At 36.4% G+C, this 12,249-nt stretch overlaps 1 protein-coding gene across 1 annotated transcript in view; it reads right to left on the bottom strand.

Moving 5' to 3' along the window:
• SHANK2 (SH3 and multiple ankyrin repeat domains 2) overlaps positions 1 to 12,249 on the bottom strand; it is a 330,531-nt gene that overhangs the window by 238,970 nt on the left and 79,312 nt on the right. The gene's annotated exons all lie outside the window — the stretch shown is intronic.

Here is a 12,249-nt window from a genome sequence, read left to right as displayed (position 1 = left end):
TTCTTTAGTTCTGAACAACCCTTTACTTCCAACTTACTCCATCTTTTTTTTTTTTCCCACCTAGGTGAAAGATGTAAACCCAAAGAGAAGCAGAATTTTTTTTTTAATCTGCAAAGAACATCAATATTCTTTAGATTGCAGGGGCTGTAGTCCACTTGCTGCCAGCAACAGACTTAGTAGATTTTGTCCTTTTCTTCTCAAAGCAGAATCTTGAACACGCCCTAAGATAAGGCACTAGACTAAATCCGTATTAAATTATGTGGATTTCATCAAGATTTACACTTCTTTAATGCAGAACACGATTTGTTACTTGCATAACAGAGTTCAGATACATGAAAATTTCCTTCATCAGCTTCCACAGAAAAAACTCCTATTGAGGATTACTTAGAAGCAGCCATGGTTGGAAAACAGTAACCCAAACAGTTTCACAAATGGACAGTGTCCAGAACATAGAAAATCCCAGGTCTCTGCTTCAGGCAAGTGGTCACTGCCATTCTGGGGATGCAATGTCACAGCGTTTGGAGCAAGCAGCTGCTGTCATGGCAACCCACACATCACCAGCATAGGCCCCCTGTGTTCAGTACTGCTGCTCAGCCCCAGCCCTTGCTACAACAGGCCTTCCTCCATCTTTCCAGGCTGCAGGTCTGCACAGTGAAGAAGAATAGCCTTCAAAGGGGGAGATCCTTAGGTTTATTTTGTTGTTTTTGTAATAACCTCACAACTTTTTAAATAGGAAAATGAAGATAAGTGGGTAAAAAAGAAAACAGTAGGCTAAACTCTGATCATATTTACTGCCAAGACATGATAAAAAAAACTTTCTAATCAGTACTCCACTGCAAATGTGGATAGATGAAAAATTATGCTCAGACGAGTAATTCAATTTTGCCAAGAAATAACTTGTGAAGTGTACTTTCTAATATAACACCAGTACTCCATGGAAAGATCAAAAGCACAGTTAACACACTGGAATTTTGATTCCACTAGATCTTCTCTCAATTAATACATGAAAACCTTCCTCACAGGCATGTGTAGGGAAACCTCCTTTGGAGGTAAACTTGCCCAAATTTTGGTTTTTGACAATAATTAAGATAAAACCTTAACCATCCAACAAGAGTAAGAAAAATGCATGTACTATCACTGTGCACAACAAAACTAGTCAAACAAAAAGGCGATTTCAGTGGATTTGGGACTTACAATTTGCCCAGAGGTCAAGAAGAGTGATTCAATAAACATTACAACTAAATGAATGGAATTTGTTTCAATGTGAATGAATTCGCGCATTTTAAGTGTCAGATTCTTTCTACATTTTCTGTTTTGAGGTTATCAAACAAAAAAGGTTTTTCTTACACTCTATATTATTTTGCTGAATAAGATGGACATTTTCAGCATAACACCAGAATAACACTCTCATTCTGTAACATTTACAAATGAATGTTTATCTGAATATCAAAACATGTATTTTAAAATCATACATTTCATTGTCCTTTTCAACACATTTCTGTTTGCTTGAACAAGAATTACCTCATTCCACATTATTTACAACAAGGAGAAAAACACAGTTATGTGCTGTAATGTCAAAAGCATTTTATGTATTAGTAATTCAGCTGATGTAAGCTTGCTTTTATTTATTTGAAATAAACAGTGTTAGATTAGTTCTTACATTTTGCTGTCTCTTTTGGTTAACTTCACAAGTAAGATAATGCATCCATTGTTTAGTAAGATGTCTGAATATACATTGACAAGCTGATGGGACAAAAGTAAAAAACAAAAAGTCCTAAGTATAGATTGTAGAGGAAGAGTGTCACCAGACTCCTGGGATGTCCTTAGCTACTTTTAATTCCTGAGCTCCAAAACACGGGTCACAGGACTTCTAACACAGAGAAGTCCATGCATCCAATCAAAGACCAACAACGTATTTTATAAATGATTGTAGTTCTTAATTTTTCCGAACATAATTTTCTCTTGAGGGAGTCAATCAATTCATTGCCAGTTGATAAAGCTATTATAAAACAGGACAACCTCAGCCAGTATCTGCAGCACAACATATAAAATATCACGGCACTTGCAATATTCAGGCTCAATTATTTCACATAACACTTCCAGAATTTTCTGCTGTTTTCTGATGTTTATATCTCATGACATATGTAAGCAGAGTTCTAGTTTTCTATCAACCAGATTCTGAACAGGTGCAGAAGATTACAGGGCTGAATGCAGGGCTGAAATTCAGCCTTACTCTTTCAGGAAGGGTAGCAAAGAGGGTATATTCCTGATTCCAAAAAGCTTACAGTTTCATACAAAACGTGAAGCATAGGACTAGTCAGCCAGCAGAAATCTTAACAAGCTCCTCAGACACAGGGAAAGGTTGTCTTTTATGGGAAAAGGAGTTGAACTGACAAGGAAAAAACCTTGGAAGCGCACTGAGGTACCCTACTTGAGAGAATAGGAAAGAAGCCTGCCCTGACAAAAACAAAAGAACAATGAGTAAGGATGAAATGATGGAAAGAATCCTGACTAAATAGAGAACTGATCTCAGACAGACAGGATGTGATCGATTGAAAAAAAAAAACAAAACCACAAAATGCTGATAGCTGGAATTAGCAGCTAAATCTAATGTGGGATATGAATTACTTCACAACAGCGTTGAAGAAAACACTCTAGATGTTTTAGTAGATAAACTGATGACATAGACTATGACGGTACAGCACCAAACTAAACTAGTCTAATGTGCTTTCTTGGCGGCATTCTGGTGTTAAACATGGCTGAACACAAGGTCCTTTGCCTTTGAGTGCAAGTAGTGTCACAGCCCTGCTTACATCCAAATGACAGAAATAACTGTTGAGGGGTTAGGAAAACTAAAACAAACAAACAAAAATAAGAATAAAAAACAAATACAATGCTAAGACATATAGGGAGCACCTTCCTAGGTGCTCAGCTCCCTGTGCTCAACCACAGTAGTGGGTATGCATCATCTAGAGAGAGCTGAGGAGACAAAATGAGTATCCAGAAGTCCAAGGAATTTCCAGAGAAGACTAAAATGGTCTGATCAGCTTAGTCCCAGGAACTTACTCAGAGCTGTTAGGGAACATCAGTTGCCATGCTGCTGTATACCAGGTGATCACAAGAGGTTCTCATCTGTTTTTCATCCCATGAATATCAAATGGATATAAAATACTGCAGAGCAGAATTCCAGCCCTTCCCCTGTGTGGCCAGGTCTGTATCAGAGTTCCTGTGCTGACTGGTGGCTTATGCCAAAAGGAATAAAGCAACTCCTTTACTCCCTAGCAGTTATCTACCTTCTATCCATTGGTGCATTTTTAAGATTCAGGTCTGCTGAGTTAGACCCCCTTCCAATTATAATGTATGTCTCCTCCTCCTGGGAGAATATCTCCTCCCTTTGTACAGGTAATTGCTTAACACTGAATGATAAATAAAGAACACATCCTGGAATACTGATGGATAACTGAGAAAATTTAAGCTGCTAGTGTCGTATTTATTCAAAGACCTAAAAACATTTTGCAGAGAATTATTTTGAAATAGTCGTTTCCTGAAATACAGCTATCAAAATGTAATATTCTGCTTTTTTTTTGTTTTCACGAACTCCATTCAATTTTAATTCCTTGCCCTCTCAGAAAGAGAATCTTGCAAATATACCTTCCCCTTTATTTTCCCATAAAAATATCATAGCCATTTTCTCTTGCTATTCTCAATCACTTGTTCTCTGTCACAGTTTTTCCTAGTCATAGAAGAAGAAATATGCAAAAATAGGCCACAAGAAACTAGACACACTTGATATGCACAGCAAAAATAGAGCTCTTTAGCACCTGGCACTCTCAAGAGTGTTAATGAATCTGGCAAGATAAGCCATGCTTTGACCTGAAATAAAAAGCTAAACCCTCAGAAGATGAATTCAAGCTAACACAAAAAACTCTATGGACTCATGGCCTCTTTTGGTTTCTTGCATTATAAGACCCCAAAAGTCTGGACAAGTGCTACATGAAGAAATAGGAGGGAATGGATTTCCTTTTGAAGGCAGTGAGAAAGACAGTGAGCTGGGATCAGCATGTAACACATGACATATAAGATACTTCGGTGGGATGGGGGCTGTGGAGGCTCTCATCTGCAGAAATATGACACTTGCACACACAGAAACACTAATTTCAGTCTACTTGACTTCTCCCTGAGGTCTGCCTGCACTCCCAGAAATGCTGAAAGTACTAGTGGCTGGATGTTAGATTAGAAAAAAAATAGAAAGGAATGAGAGATTCCAAGGACAAATCAGCAAACTGACAGTTAACACTTGGAAAGGTTTTTCAGCAGCAACAAATAATTTCTTCAGGATAAATAAATGATTTGCGTTAAATTATATATTTGACAAGGTACATTTAAAAATGAAAATATACCACATATTTCATGTTTAATTTCACTACTGCAGATAGGCTGGACTAAGTTCTGAGCAACCTGATCTAGTTGTGGATGTCCCTTTTCACTGCAGAGTTGGACCAGATGACATTTAAAGGCCCCTTCCCTTCCAACTCTGATGATTTTATGATTCTATGATATTCCAAATAGATGTACGGACCAGTTCAGTAAACAGAAGATTATTTACAAAGAAAGAAAGCTTATCAATTAGGTTTTTTTGTGTGGTTTTTTTTGCTTGTTTGTTTGTTTGTTTTTAATAAGAGAACAAGTTTGAAGGAAATAAGGCCACTAAACTTTTGCAGTTTCCTTATTTCTGAAAGAGAAACAGCTACAACGATAACTGGTGGTGTACTGAAGTCCCACTAGATAGGCTATTGTACTGGAGTCCTAATCTACTGGAGTTACCAGAAATACATAAATAACAAAATAGAAATACCCTTACAATTACATAAATAATGCAGTCATAAGGTTTGTCATCTCTCCTTGCTTCTTCAATCTAATAAATCTTGTTTTGCTTTCATTCAGCATGGTTTGCATCCAATTACAGATGCTTTCGTTGAACTTTTCTGAGTTAAGATGATATCGTAATTGACTGTACAATTATTTCAGCAACATTATGTAGAAGATGGGGCAGAAAAATAGCCTTTCGACTTTAAAATCTGATCATGAAATTATCAGGACATGCATAAAAAGTTAAGAAAAAAAACCTCTTAGTGGTTTAGAGATTCCCTGAGAAATAATCTTTCTGCACATCAGCACGATTCCTGTGCTGTGCAATGCATGCAAACTACACTGCCCCAGGCAGACTGTAGGAGACTATCCAAATGGAAGGTGTCTGGTCAAGTATCAGGGAATAAGCAGAAAGAAGTGCTGCACAGAAATTACACCAATAAGCTTATCCCCTCACTGGCTTATTTATTTATATTTAAATTTACACATTTATTCACAGCCAAATGCAGAAGGAGATAGGCTAGAAAATAAAACCTTATATCTAATTGGTTGAATTGGAAACTGGAGAAATTAAAAATGGATATCCATCCAATGAGTGCCATCCATGAATTCTGTTGTGTATTATGTTATGAAATTATTTACTTTTTAAACTATTTCTAAAAACACAAAAAGCCAGATAACACAAAAGCATTTTTGCTTACATACATTAAAAGAAAGTTAGCACAAGAAATAATATGCATGTTCATTAGGATTATCATGTGTTACTAGAGAGAAACATGGAAACCAGTAAACCCAACAAAACCAGGCATCCTTCTGAATCAGAACCGCAAAATATATTTTGTCAAAGAACAGGACATCTGTCAATGAAAAAAAAAGGAAAAAAATTTCCAAACATCATCTCATTACAACAGAGGTGGAATATCAGGAAAAATTCAAGTAATTTCAGCTGACTCCAGATCCCTAAGGAAAGCTAGTTTAAATATTCAGAAAGTGTTTACTCAGAAGGTATTTTCCATAGTATGACAAAACCTTGACTGCAAAAAGATAAAGCTTGTTGAGAACACCAAAGGGAAGGCTGTCAGCATAGGCACAGGAACACCAGCCTATGAGATTGAGATATAAACAGAGTAACAGCAACAGTGAGAAATATTGTGAGCAGTGTGAAATACAGTGTGAAATATTACACTCATTATGCAGCAGCATGCTTCAAAGCCTATCCCATTATCAAGCCTCATCTGTATTTTGACAACAAATAGTCTTCTCTTCTCTTTAAAGAGACTGTATACTACAAGAACAATTTTCACTAAAATTCTGACATTAACAACGTGATATTAAAAATCAGATCATTCATAAAATATTTAAAAAAATTCATTCACTAAAGCCAAGGATCTTAAAGCAAGTTACCAAACCACTGTGTATGGAATGGAAAACATAACAGGAACTTAATTTTGATAAATAATCTTGTTTGGAAGAAAAGCAGGATGCTTAACTGAAATGATGGTGAAATTAAGTAAATTTAGCATAATAGAGGAGCTCCAAGTCACTGAAGTGTACTGAATCTGCTCAAAATGGAAGGTACTAGCAATTACTGAAAAGTCAAGCTTGAAATAGTTATTTGAACCATTTTAAAGAAAGTGATCGGCAAGGACGATATTTAAGCTCATACAAATGCTTAGTGAGTTTTTTTGCACGACTGGAAATTGAATCAAGTTGCTTCTGCATTCAGAAGGTTGTCCTTAACCAAATACAAATATCCCATAGAATATGTTCCTCTTTCCAAGCAGGAGTCATACTGAACCTAACTATTTTCAATAATACAATCATGAACATATACATTGGCACATAAAAACTGACCTTTTCAAAGTTACAGATCCCCGTTCCTCTCTATGGCCTTAAGTTTTTGCTTTTTTTTCTACTGGTAGTCTCATGATGTAAACTGGTGCATAAAAAGGCAAGTGAAGAAGCTCTCAGGATAACGATGCACATTACATCCAGTTTCTGTTTTTTCCCCTCTTTTATTTTTCAGTCTAACTCTGTATATACTTCAGGAAATAGAGGGATTTTCTTTAGGAGAAATAGGAGTCTGAAGGCCCAGTGTTACTGTGTTGCAAGAGCAAGGTTATCTTCTGTAGCCTGATACTGAAAATTCAAGCCTCCAGCTTAAGGCAGCATTTTGATGGAGCAGTGAGAGTTGATGGATTGTCCGGATTCCAGGGAATCCATAAGGATCACCCTTTCCTCTCCCAAAAAACAATGCAATTCATTTTACCCCATGGATTGTGCTGTAAACATTTCCTTTGATGGGATATTGCTGCTCCATGGACAGCTGTTGTTTTGACTCCAGTTCATAGTGGTGACACATTTTGTCACCAATAATGATGCAAACTGCCATCTTCAGCCTCATATTTGTTCAATACGTCCTGCCAAACTTGCACATAATATCTTTCTGTTCCTGTTTGAGCATTCAGGAAACCCACCTAGTGCTGGCTTTAGGACCTAATGAGAAGCCAGGCAGGGGAAAATACTTCCAGCTACTTGGGTATAAGTATAGACAAGACCCAAACATGTTCCCTTCCCCTTCCTTTCCTGTGCCATCCTCCCTGACTTCTCCACAAAGGAGATGTGGATAAGCCAGCCAGCACTGTGTGACCATCACCCACTGTTCAGACCATACAGCTCTTGCACAAAAAGAAAACTAGTGACACCAACAGTATTCAAGATAGATTGAGATTCCTCTGATAGTTTTTCTGCTCAAATAAAAGGCTCATCTTGCTTGGCCTCAAATAACTCTAACAGGAGCAGCTGCTGCAATTATTCCCTACTGACATGTAAATCACTCCATGGTGTGTCCTTGCTACAAAACCAGATCACAGCATTCTGAAATCTACAGTACTCGCATTAGCTGCTACATACTGTCATTTCTTTTCTTATTTTTCTGCTCAGAACTTAAGTGAAAGCCTAAGAAATCACAGGTTATGACCAAGTACTACATAATCTAAGTACTTGGCCTGCATTTTCACATCAGATAGTTTAGAAGCTCTGATCTACAAAGCCCATATAAACAACAAATAATGTTAATATGCACAGAACTACACTGAAGTTCAAAAGCCAACAAGAACAATCCACTTCTGAAAATGAAGTTTAAGCTTTGAAATAAAACTAAACAACCACTGCGCTATTTTGTGCAGAAAACAATTTACCTGTGATCAAAGAGAAAAGGAAAACTACTGTAAGTTTTTCAAGCTCTGTCCTACATTTCAGTATGTAATTACATTTAGAGATAACAATTCCCAGTTTTCCAATTTGTTTGCTCTTGCATACCAAGACTGAGCATATGACATTCTATTTCTTGTAACTCTTAGATGAAAAATAGATAAATAGCAACAAATTTATTGCACATCATTTAGTGTTTGTTTGGTTAAAACTGATCTCAGAAGCAAGTAAGGTTAAAAAAAATTCCTACGGACATGAGGAATAATTGTTAATTAATAGATAATAAAATTAATACTAGTATTTAAACCATAAAAAGGAAAACAGGATTATGGCAATCTACCCAAAATAAGCATTTAAAACGTGGGCAATGAGGATCTCAGTACCACTGCTACCTTGATTGCACTAATATTGATCCCCTTTCTGTGTTAAAATACACAATAACATATGAAACAGGTTAATGATACTTCTCTTCAAATAACAAATACACAGGGCTGTAATACATGCTTGTGTCCCTGTTTCTTCTATTAAGTAACATGAGATAAAAATAGAACTAGTCGTAGCGCGCTGCTGACAGTTTGTAGATTTTTAGATTTTTAAGTCTTTGATTTTCTGCCCTTTCTTGTTTCTGCTTTTATCTTTCTTGGTATGATTTCTCTTAATGTGAGAAGTATTCTGCAGACATCTGATTTATGAAAATCAAATGTTTTAAAAAGGTTCTCAGAATAAAAATATAAACATAAAAAAGCAGAATATTCTTCAGGCTGGCTAGCATCTACTAAAAACATTTTCAACTGAAAAAAAGGAAAAAGAAAAATCAAGAATGCTGACCTCTATTACTCTAAGAAAATGGGCCAGAAAAATAATTTTATTTTTATATATATCAAAAATACTTTAATTACTAATATCTTTGTCTTTTAAAAGACCTGTTATTCTACAATAAAATGCATGTTTCTTAAGCCATTTACAATCACAATTCCTATAAAAATAAATACTTATGTTTGAAAAATATTTTACATAAAAGCAATTGCTTAGTGTGGAATATGTTTATTTTAAAGGATAAGCCTACTATATTAGCAGACTTTCAATATTTAAAAAGAAAATTAATGTGAAAGCACAGACAAACCATCACATACACATATCTCTGCGTAATTATAGAGGAATACAGGAACTCTGACTTGAAGCCTAGCAACAGTATCCAAGTATTAGTTAGTCTGCTAATCAACTACCAAAAACTCACACATCAGCTCAATATGTTTCATTTTTCAAAAGCAAAGGCGAACAAAAATAAAGCAAAAGAATCCTATTGCTTCCGAGCTGCTGAAGGACAAGATGCACAATATAAAACAAACCTTGTTCACTTGAGGAGGAACAACCCATGTCATTTAATCCATCTGAAAATTCATCTCATCACAAAGAAGCAAGGCAAAAGACAGATTTAAAAATAGGTTATCCAAGTCAAAGGATTATCAACTTGAAACATACTTAAGATCTGCATATCTGTATCTAATGAAAGCTTCAATATTCTTACATATGTGATTGGGTTTTGTACCTCCATCCTATAGAAGCCATAGTAAATTCTGTATAGCAAAATCTTCCTAAATCTGCTCTGCTCATTTACTCACAGACAGCTGCAGGCTGGATGAAAACAAACAGGGATTAACTTTTCTGTTCATCACAACTTCTAATCCATCACTTTCTCTTAGTTTGCAATAAATAAATACATAAACAAATTATAAATATACTGAAACTCACTTAAAAAAAAAAGGTTGAAAAGGGGCATGTTTTTGTTTTTTTGTTTTTTAAAGTGATGTGCAACTGCTGTTCTATACATAAGGAGTGTGTGCAATGTCTTCCTCAGTGCAGAAAAGAAGACAGAACAATAGTCATAATGCTGGAAGATAGTCCTGGGCTACAAAGACTTTCATAATTAGCAGTAATTAGAATAAGCTGCATTGATGTTATTATCCCTTCAAAAACAAACTTAGGGGCGTGAAGAATTGAAATAATCTGAGAAGCTATGCCAGTCTTCCATACTGCTTGTAAAACAAGTTAAATACCATACAGTTCAAGGTTTTTCTTGCTTTATGAAAAATATCTTCATATTTTGTTTCCAATAGGATTACTTTAAAAGTGATAGAGCAATTTCCATTCTCCTCTTGAAAATCCATCAAGAAAGCAAAAGGGATTCCCTGATATTTAGAATACTGTAAAATAAAGAAATACAATGAAATCTGGCTCCATTTTTTAATCCCTTACAGATATACTTATTTCCTCTCCCCTGAATACTGTATTTTTACTGTAAGATTTGGTCTTATTAAAAAGCACCATTCCTTTCAGATAAAGCTGGTGAGAACTTCTGTTAATGACAGCGAGGTGTCTTCTACTGCATTATGTGCCAGGAATTAATTGCAAAGTTTTTTCTCAATTTGCTCCTTTAAAAGGCAGCACAAAGTGAAAAAAAAAACTTGTTATCTGTGCTGAATAGTTTTCATGTCTCACTTCCAAGAGACCAGTCACCTAGATAGCTAATGTATGAAGGAAAGATGTCAATGGTTTACGGGCAGGTTCCTCCTGGTTCCGTGACGATTGGTGCGGAGGACCCACGGACCCATGCCCCAGGCAAGTGGGAAAGGGAAAAGGGAAAAGGGAGATGGGCCTATAAATAAAACAGCGGTAACGATCTGAGTAGGAAAAGCTAATTTACTAAATAAGATATCGGAAAGCAAAATAACACAGTATAATACAATATAATTGGAATTAAAGCTAATAAATCAAATAAAATGAGCAAGAGAGAGTGTCCGATAAGCCGAAGGCCTTACGCTAACGCTGAAGGCGAGATGGCAGTGAGCACCCACTGCTGAGTTGATCCCAAAGGAAAGAGAGTGTCCCGTGACCACAGATAGTTTTTATCTTTCCCTCTGAGCGTAAACACATAAAAATGCAAAGCATCGCAAAGTCCTCTGGGGAATGTAGTTCTTCTTCTCTTCTGAGACAGGTATACCTGGAACTATTGATGATCCACAGAGCTGGAGCATTAACTCTTTTAATTCCAAATGCACTACATGATGTTATGATGTGGAATACCAGTACCAACAATCATAAAACCATGACAAAAGATTAAGCAGCAATGATGGTGGAAAGAGCAGGAAGGTGAGGAGAAAACAACTTTCTGATTAGAGGGGAAAGCACGTGTGAGAGAACCCACACAACTATAAGCATCCAGTGGAAAAGGTCTGTTTTTTGGGGGGCTATCAGATTTTATGCTGGTACGATGGCTAGGCAAAGCAGTTCACCCAAACTCAAGTTTGCTGGAGGCACAAGGGCTTATATCCAAGAGGAATATAAGAGCTCAAAGCGCAACTTTGAACATTTAGTGTGACATAAATCAGAGTTATAAACATAGTAAGTGATTTTGGATTCTGAGACTCTGCCTTCTCTGGATCATCTCTCAATTCATGGTGAGTTTCATACATTAAATCAGCCAAGAATTAGCAGGCTTCACCAAGGGCGTGATGGGCGTCAGGCTTTCTCCAGACTGAAGAAATGACACAGAACATGAGAGGGCATTTCAGGTGTGTGCTCTTTCAACTACAGTAGTGCTGCTGAGAGCTGCCTCAGAGAACCTCCACCAGCTCTAATCTCTCCTGGCAGTTGTGAAAGATATTATATGTCTTGAAACACATTTAGCTTATCCAACTGAGCAGCCTCTCTACAGGACAATTTTATGCAGCTGAGAACTTCCTGGCAAAATCTCCTCTTTTTTTTGACATCACTAGGTAGATACTTTAATCTGGCACCATCTGAGTGACACAAACAGCCAGCACACACCCTAGAAGAACCTCCCTCTCTTTGAGTAAGACATGACATGCTTTATTAACATTGGTAATCATTATTACTTTTTATGGCTCTGAAATAGGCGTTATTAATTTTTCTTCATTTCACAGTGTAAAGTATTTCAGTTACTGCAGAAAAGCTTACCTCATTTGCCTATTTTTTCATTATTTTGACAAATTTGTCTGATACAAGTGCTTCATAATTAAATAAAAAGGAAGAGCAAGCTCTGTGGGAATTGATCTGTAGAAACTTTTTAACTTTCAGTTCTGCTGAACAATTCTGCTAGAGAACATCTAGACCATTTTCCACTTGTGCATCTCCATCATCTTCAAC

The sequence above is a fragment of the Cyrtonyx montezumae genome, unplaced genomic scaffold (genome assembly GCF_038088225.1).
Source record: "Cyrtonyx montezumae isolate F1298 unplaced genomic scaffold, pur_monq_1.0 scaffold_10, whole genome shotgun sequence".
Classification (NCBI taxonomy): domain Eukaryota; kingdom Metazoa; phylum Chordata; class Aves; order Galliformes; family Odontophoridae; genus Cyrtonyx; species Cyrtonyx montezumae.
Note: the sequence above shows the minus strand (reverse complement) of the source record. Positions and strands in the feature narration are given on the sequence as shown.